Genomic DNA, 8,896 nt, shown 5'->3' with positions numbered 1-8,896 from the left:
TTGGCGAGATCTCGGCTTACTGCAACCTCCACCTCCTGGATTCAAACAATTCTCCTGCCTCAGTCTCCCTAGTAGCTGGGATTACAGGTGCATGCCACCACACCTGGCTAATTTTTGTATTTTTAGCAGAAACGGGATTCCACCATGTTGGCTGGCTGGTCTTGAACTCCTTACCTCAGGTGATCCGCCCCCCCTTCAGCTTCCCAAAGTCTTGGGATGACAGGTGTGAGCCACCGTGCCTGGACTATGTTGAGTCTTCTAATCCATAAACACAGTAAGTGTCTCCATTTATTTAGGTCTTCTTTTATGTATTCCTTGAGCATTTTGTAAATTTCATTCTATAGGTCCTCTGCGTGTTTTGTTAGACATATACCTGTATCTCTTCCTTTGGTGCAATTTTATATAATGTCGCACATATATTTTGGCCTTTGCATGATTATTATTAGTATATGTATAAATGCTATTTATTTTTGTGTGTGGAACTTGTATCTTACAACCTTGCTGAACTCACTTAACTCTGAGGTTTCTGTGTATTTTTCTTCAGGTTTTCTATGTTGAGATTGTCATATCATCTGATACAGATAGCTTTATTTCTTCTTTTCCACTCTGTATGCCTTTTCTTTCTTTACCTTGTCTTATTACAGTGAAGATAACTTCCAGTACCATGTTGGATAAAAAATGTGATAGTGCGCATCCTTGCCTTTTCCTGATGTCAGGGCAAAGGCATTCAGCTTTTCACAATTAAGTGTGATGTCGGTGGGCACAGTGGCTCACACCTGTAATCCCAGCACTTTGGGAGTCCACATTGGGAAGGTCACTTGTGTGCAGAAGTTCAAGAATAACCTGGGCAACATGGCAAAACCCCATCTCTACTACAAATACAAAAAAATTAGCTGGGCCTGGTGGTGCAGGACTGTAGTCCCAGCTGCTCGGGAGGCTGAGGTAGGAGGATCACTTGAACCCAGGTTGAGGTTGCAGTAAACTGAAATTGCAGCACCACTGCACTGCAGCCTGCATGGCAGCATGAGACCCTATCTCAAAAAGAAAAAAAAAATGTGATGTTAACTGTGTAGCATTTTTTTCTGTGTATGTTCTTCATCGAGTTGAGTAAATTATCCTCGATTCCTAACTTGTGGAAAGTTTTTGTCATGACTGGATGTTTGATTTTGTCAAATGATTTCTCCACTGTCACTTGATATAATAATAATATTTTTCTTCTTTAGTTTGTTGATAAAAAAGATTACACTGGTATATTAGCAAGAATTTCTAGGAAATAATGATCGTCAAAGTGAAAAGAAAAATTTTGTGAGCTGTTAGTTTTATTTAAAATGAGACACCCATCAATGAGTAGGAAAATAAAAGAACCTCAAAGAAGATGAGAAGAGATTGGTAATGATAACAATGATATCAGCAATATCAACCATATCCACCTCAATAATAACCATAAATTGGGCACCCATTGCATCCTAGAAACTGTACTAATTGTTTTCTTTATCTTTTTCTTTCTTTTTTTTTTTTTTTTTTAAGACAGAATTTCACTGTTTGTTCTCAGGCTGAAGTGCAGTGGCACAATCTCAGCTCGTTGCAACTTCCGCCTCCTGGGTTCAAGCAATTCTCCTTCCTCAGCCTCCTCTGTAGCTGGGATTACAGGCCCCCACCACCTTGCCTAGCTAATTTTAGTATTTTTAATAGAGATGGAGTTTCACCATGTTGACCAGTCTGGTCTGGAACTCCTGACCTCAGGTGATCCACTTACTCTGGCATCCCAAAGTGCTGGGATTACAGGAGTGAGCCACTGAGACTGGCCTGTTTTCTATATCTTAATCCTCAGCATACACACTATGTGCAATAAGTATATTTAATCGAATCTAAATAAAACTTAATATTCATAATGAAGCAGGTTTAATTGTTGCATTTTAATGGTGAGAATACTAAGACTCAACGAAGTTCATGAGTTTGCCCAAAGTCTCTTAGTTACAACATGTTAGAGCAAGGGTGGTGAACCTGAACCTTTAGTCAATAAGTCAGGAAGTGAATCAGTGTTAGAGAAGAAAGTGAATTTGGAGCACCAACCAGGAAATCAATCTGGAAGTCCTGTACTAGATAGGTTGTGCCAAATTTGTTGAGGTTTAGGGGAATATGTTATAGTTTTGTTGACATATTGTAATTTGGCCTAGGCCTTGCTACAGCAAGTATATCTGACAAATTTTGGGGTAGCCACATGAATGGCATACCTCACTCACTGGTGTGGAAGGACCTCCTTCAATAAAGTCAGAGTTGGTCAAGGATGACTCTGGAACATGGCAAGAGAAGGCAGAAATTGGCTTGTAGAAAAAACAACTAGTAGCACAGAGTGATTTAAATTTAAACTTTAATTCTGTTTTAGATAATACTGGTCTGTGAGATATAAATATAACAATACTAAGTAGTTAATTTTTAAATTATTTAAATAACAAGCTTTAAGATTGTTGGCTTATGGAAAATAGAAGCTGAGCCAATGTTCTGAAGGCAGGAAAGAAAGCTGGATTCCAGGAATTTCTTCCTTTTCATCTTGATTCATGAAGTCAAGACTCATAGGCAGTTTTTGTTCACATCAACTAAAGAGAAAACATTGGAAGTGAGATAAGAAAAGAACGAAAAAGTGCATTCGGAACAAGTTTGCCCAAGACTATGCATTTCCATCTTGAAATTCTATTAGGACTCCACAATTGTACAAATTTCACAGTTCTTTTTATTTTATAAAATAGAAAATGATTACAATTTTGTGTAATGTATTGTGCAGGTTTAATAGGATTGCACTCTTGCCAAGTACTGTAGTAACAAATAAATGCAATCGAAAATTGCTGACACAATAGGAAACTGCTAGTTCAACATAAATGGTTTCTGTAAATAAATCTAGTGTAATTTCCCTATACATCTTGACTACTGCTTTCAACTCTGCTCACAGGAGAGCAGTTGCACAGTGCTTGCAAAAGCCCATACTTTTGCCTGTTCTGTTCATTTGTGGCACAGCAGTTCAGACTGGTGGCTACAATTATGGCAAAACTCACCAAAGGAACCTGAGATATAGTGCTGACTCTGGATGTTGATGTCTTCCTGAAATGCCTGTTGCCGAAAAGACACAGGTGCTCCGCACCTGAAAAAGTGAAAACAGTACCAGAAAGGGCCAATGGGTCCTGAGTGCACTTCCCATCCCAGTGTTGTGTGATTGAGCAGTTTTCAAGTTAGCAGCCTTTTTCTGTATTAGCCATACTCACGTGTTCAAAGTGTTAGATTATTCTGGAAGTTATAAAGCATAAACAAGCAAGGAAGGGTAGTATTTAACAAAAGTGATGAAAAATAAATAACAATATTTTAAAGATATTTTTCCAGTCTTATCATGCAGTTATTGCTACCAACTGGACTAAGGAAACATTATTTGGACAATAGAAAATACAAAATGTGCATTCATTTTTATTGAAATGTACATATTTTGGGCAGCTATACTGCACATCTTGGCAGCTTTGCAAAAATATCTCTCAGGAAGTGAAGCTGAGAAGAAATTCAAGAGTGGAGAAGAAATTCTGTCAGGCAAAAGGCACCATGACGTGGAAATCAAGCAGAAAACTAAAAATAATACCAAAGATTCATTCATCGAATCTCAGTCATTAAGCACATTTACTGAGTGGTCATTACGTGTTTGCTGTTGTACTGGTTGCTGGCATACAAAAGTGAATGGATCTAGTTCCTAATTTGATTAAAGAGGGGCGCTTAACAGGAGTGGTGGGAAGTCATTAATAAAGAATTACAGTGCAATGGATTCAGTGTGGTCATGAAATTCAGTCAAGTACATGAAATAGATGGTGGGAACATGTGAGCTGGGCTACTTAAATCTGCTGGGAGGTGAAGATGACCCAAGGAGGATATTCCTGGAAGGGAAAATCATGTAACGGAAGACAAAAGGCAAGATAGAGCGTACTTAAGGAACCAAAAGGCCTGGAATGCCAGATTGTTATTTTATGTTGAAGGCATAGAAAGAATGTGCTGCCACAGAAGAGAGAATTAGCTGGAGAAGATGAAAAAGGAGGCAGGGATGGTCTGGAGCCTATTGTAGTAATCCAGGCAGACCGTGTTGAGGGGTTGAAAAAAGAAAATGGCAGTGAGCACGAAAAGCTGAAACCAAGAGGAAGACTAAATACAAAGACTTTCTTATCCTCATGCAGGAGGTAAGGAGAAGGCATAACTCTATGCTCATCCCCATTAGATTCTGGCTTTTGTGATTGGCTGAATGTGGGTGATGTTCACTGAGACAGAGGCTATTTGGCGAGTGACATGAGGGCAGAAATTGATGAGGTCCACTGTGGATGAGGTGCCTTCAAGGATCGCTGAAGTGGAGATTTCTGGAAGGCTCAGGTCACACTTGAAATTCCACGAACAATACTTGGAGGGAAAGGTGGCTTCAAAAGACTTTCTGGAGCATCACCAGAGGTTGAAATGCTTTTTTAAGGTTGTTTACTTCCACTGGGAAAGCCCTATTCTAATCCCATATTTCCATCCTCCCCATAGCCTGTCCTCTGGAACTTTCCAGGTCATCAGAGAAATAGATTTTAAAAAAAAAAGTTTTCCCCTGAAGGAGCTCTTTCTTCAAAGAAATTACTCAAAAGTTCAAGTGAGAAAGTAGAGACAAAGAAGAGACGCATGAGCCCAGAGATGTTTGATTTTGATGTTTTGGACCATGTCAGGCTCACCAATGGCAGTTGTGTGACACGTATGTCATCTAGGATTCTTCATAACACCATGTGAAAACCATTATCCTGTCTACTAAATTTACCACAAATTAAACTGGTCAAATAATGACTATTGTTAGTACTCAGGATCTATAGAGAGGTATTCCCCAAAACTTTAGAAATAGAGGGAATGAGAAATGTAAAATTCATTTCAGAGAAGTAGGTAATTTCAAAATCACCAGCCTAACAACTCCTGGTAAATGGGTAGGTGAAACTGTTTCCTTTCAGGTAGATCTAGCCTTTGATGTTAGCCCTATTGATTCATTAAAACTATGACAAGAATAATACGAACAATAATACTAACAGGCCAGGTGCGGTGGCTTACACCTGTAATCCCAGTACTTTGGGAGGCTGAGGTGGACTGATCACTTGAGGCCAGGAGTTCGAGCCCAGCCTGGCCAACATAGGAAAACCCCATCTCTACTAAAAATATAAACATTAGTCAGGTGTGGTGGCATGTGCCTGTAGTCCCAGCTACTCAATTTGGGAGGCTGAGGCACAAGAATCGCTGAAACCAGGAGGCAGATGTTGTAGTGAGCCGAGATCGCACCACTGTACGCCAGCCTGGGTGACAGAGAGAGACTCTGTCTCAAAAACAAGTAAACAAAAAAGGGTAACACAGGAAAAACAGACATATAACTACATTAGTGGGCATTCCTTACTGTGCTAATTGACTCCCAGTGTTCCCGTCCCATTGTTGAGTATTCTAGGCCCTAGAAATAGACAATCACTTAAATTATTGAGGAGTTAAGTTGCTGAGGAGTGTTTTGAACTCCTTGTGCATGCTTTGTCTTTAAATCCATCAAATACATCTTCTGACTTTGATTTGCCTTTCCAGGAGCAAGGTCAGGGGGCTGTGATTGCTTATGTGTATCTTCCCTTTGTCTGCATAAATCTTAGATCCATATTAGTTGGTTAGAATATTTCACTTAAGGTCTACTTTTTTGATTTTACAGAACAAACAGAATGCATTGCTGAAAAATGACATCTTACTGAGATTTCATTTTCAGGTTTCTGTAATGTTAAGATTTTGTGACTGAGTTATATCTAGATGTGGGTTTTGATATCTCTGTTCATTTGTTCATTTATTCCACAAACACTTATTGAATACTGCTATGCCAATTGTAGGGATTATTGATATTAAGATACAGCTTTTGTGTTCAAGGAGTTCTCAGACTGTGATCAAGACAAATATGTAAATGATGCATGCAAAAACATAGAAATTTGCTTCCTGAGAGACTATGCAAATGCAAACACCATGGGGAAACCTGATATGTTTGAGAGATTGCAATGAAATCTTCAAAGAGTAGCATATGTTTGCTATCAGACTCCAAGACAAGGGGATCTGTGGTATGTTAGTCTGTTTTCACACTGCTATAAAGATACTACCTGAGACTGGGCAATTTATGAAGAAAAGAGATTTAATTGATTCACAGTTCTGCATGGCTGGGCGAGGCCTCAGGAAACTTACAATCATGGGGAAGGTGAAGGAGGAGCAAAGCATGTCTTACATGGCAGCAGGAAAGAGAGAGAGAGAGAGCAAAGGAGGAAGTGCCACTTTTAAAACCATCTGATCTCCTGAGAACTCACTCACTGTCACAAAAACAGCATGGGGGAAACTACCCTCACAATCCAATTGCCTCCCACCAGGTCCCTCCCTCAACACGTGGGGATTACAATCTAGATCATAATTCAAGATGAGATTTGGATTGGGACACAGAGCCAAACCATATCAGGTGGGAAGAATAAAAGAGGTATTCAAGAAAGAGAGGACATTTGTGCACATAATATACTGCATTGCAAGTGAAAATAATTCTGCAAGCTCTGAGTGTTTGTAGAGTTATGGTAGCCTGTCTATGGCAGTGCAAGATGCGTGCCTACCCACTCCATGGGCTTCAGACACATAAGATAGCCCTCCTCAGAGTTGTGTAGCACTCACCTGCACCACTGTACATGAGAGTCTTATTCTGAAAAGAGGATTTCAGAAAGAAAGTTAGGAGCCTGATGAAGAAAGGCTACCACTTCATTTCCTCAATATCTACAACACTATTACCTTCCAACACTCCTCTGAACTCTCTGACTGCACTTACTAACCTTTATGTAGACTCCACTTCCTTCTCTATTACTATATTATCGATAATCTTCAGTGTCTTCTCCTTGATTCACTGCTGTTTTACTCTCTGCCTTCTCCTAGGATAATCCCTTCTACTCCTTGGTTGTAACTGTTATCAGCAGACATGCCAACCCTATGGCCAATACTCTTAATGTACCAGAGTTGTATATTCATGATGCTAAACAAGTGAACATAACTAATTAGTTGCAAATAATCCCTAATATTTAATAAATATGACAAAGTATCATGTACTGTGCAACAATATAATATATAGACTATTTAATTCTTCTGGTAATCTTATTAGAACATTATTCATTCTATTATAGAGTTGAGAAAAATTTAAGAAATTAAGTAAATTCTCCTAGGTCACACAGCTAGAAAGTGACTAGGTCAGGATTCAAATCTACAACTGGTGGACATCAAAGGTGGGTTGCTATAAAAGTGAGATTGACTTCCTAGACTCTTTTGCTTCCTCTCTCACTATGTGATGGCTTTGCACACTCCTGTAACTCCTTATACTTTTCACTATGAGTTAAAGCAGCATGACAACCTCACCAGATGGACTGCCCAATCTTAGACTTCCCAGCCTCCAAAAAAGAGCCAAGTAAATTTTTAATCTTTATAAATCACCCAGTCTCAGGTACTCTGTTATAGCAACACAAAACGGACTAAGACATCTAGCATCCTCCAAAACTCACATCTCACTATTTTTTTGTTTGTCTATTTGTTGCATGTGTATGGGTGTGTTCTTGTGCATCTGTGTGTGATTATAAATTCATATATTTAACATATGATTTGTCTCTACTTACTGCTGTTATCATTCCTATTGGTAGTTAATTTGTCCAAATTTTATCCAGTAAGGTTCTTACAAAATAGGCTCCCACATCCTTTTCATAATCTCTGATGACTTTCTTTTATCGGTAAAAGAGTGTGTCCCAAGCTCCTCACCTCGTACATTTCTTGCCTCAGACTTGCAATCAGTCATTTCTCCAAGAAGCCCGTGTGAAATGGGCACTGGGGATGTGAAGTTTACTGCTTCTCTGCTGGCCTGAAAGTTCTTTTCAGTGAACACCTTATATTTGCGACTTCAAATTTGAATTTGAAAATGTGTGTATGCAAATATACCCATATATTTCAGCTTAGAATTCTGAATTACAACTGTAAGAGTTACCTATGAGAGAAAACATATCATGTTTTCATGCAGATACCTCCACCTAGAATTGAAAACTATAGTATGTTTATTTAACCTCTTCTATCGTATAACAGTAGCTCTTTATTTCCTCACCATATGATTTTTGATTTTTAATATGGCAGAGATGATATGATTATGTTATTACATAAAACATCAAAATAAGATACCAGCACTACAACCAACAATGATTACTGAAAACAGTTTAAAGTTTTTGCGATTCTTTCTGTATAATTTGTAGTTTTATTATCTGTATAATATAGTTCTCAGTTACTATAATCAATCTCTTATAAATCTCACTTACTTTCAATTTTGTAGGTAAATGTATATTTAATGTTTGCAACCATTTTTTAATGTTGATGTCTCTATAGTCATATTGGTTGTCTGAAGCTTGTTTTCTAATTGATTTCTAAGGAATCTGTTCATTTTTCCCATTTTGGTCTTGAACTCTCTCCTTAAAGTGACTGTAAACTCTGGCCCTGCCCTGATGGGACTCTGGGGATTTGATCCTGGGTGTTTACAGTATGTCTTGTGTCTTTCTTGGGGTACTTCTTTATCTTCATGGATGACCCAATGCCTCAGTGTCCTATGTGTGAACAGGTGTCCCTCTCACAGGAAACTTGATTACACTGGCAGATGTCCTTGTGCTTTTGTCTGACCTGTGTCCAGTTTATTTCAACCAAGATAGCCACTCGCTAGGAGAGCCCTGACCAGGAGGAGGGTTAAGCACAAGTGTGTCAGATGACAAACAGGAGAGGGAGCATGGCAAAACACATGAAATAATAGAAGCAATTCTATTACTTACAGGTTACAGAGCCAAGAAGTGTC

The sequence above is a fragment of the Macaca mulatta genome, chromosome 4 (assembly GCF_049350105.2).
Source record: "Macaca mulatta isolate MMU2019108-1 chromosome 4, T2T-MMU8v2.0, whole genome shotgun sequence".
NCBI classification, from domain to species: Eukaryota; Metazoa; Chordata; class Mammalia; order Primates; family Cercopithecidae; genus Macaca; species Macaca mulatta.
Note: the sequence above shows the minus strand (reverse complement) of the source record.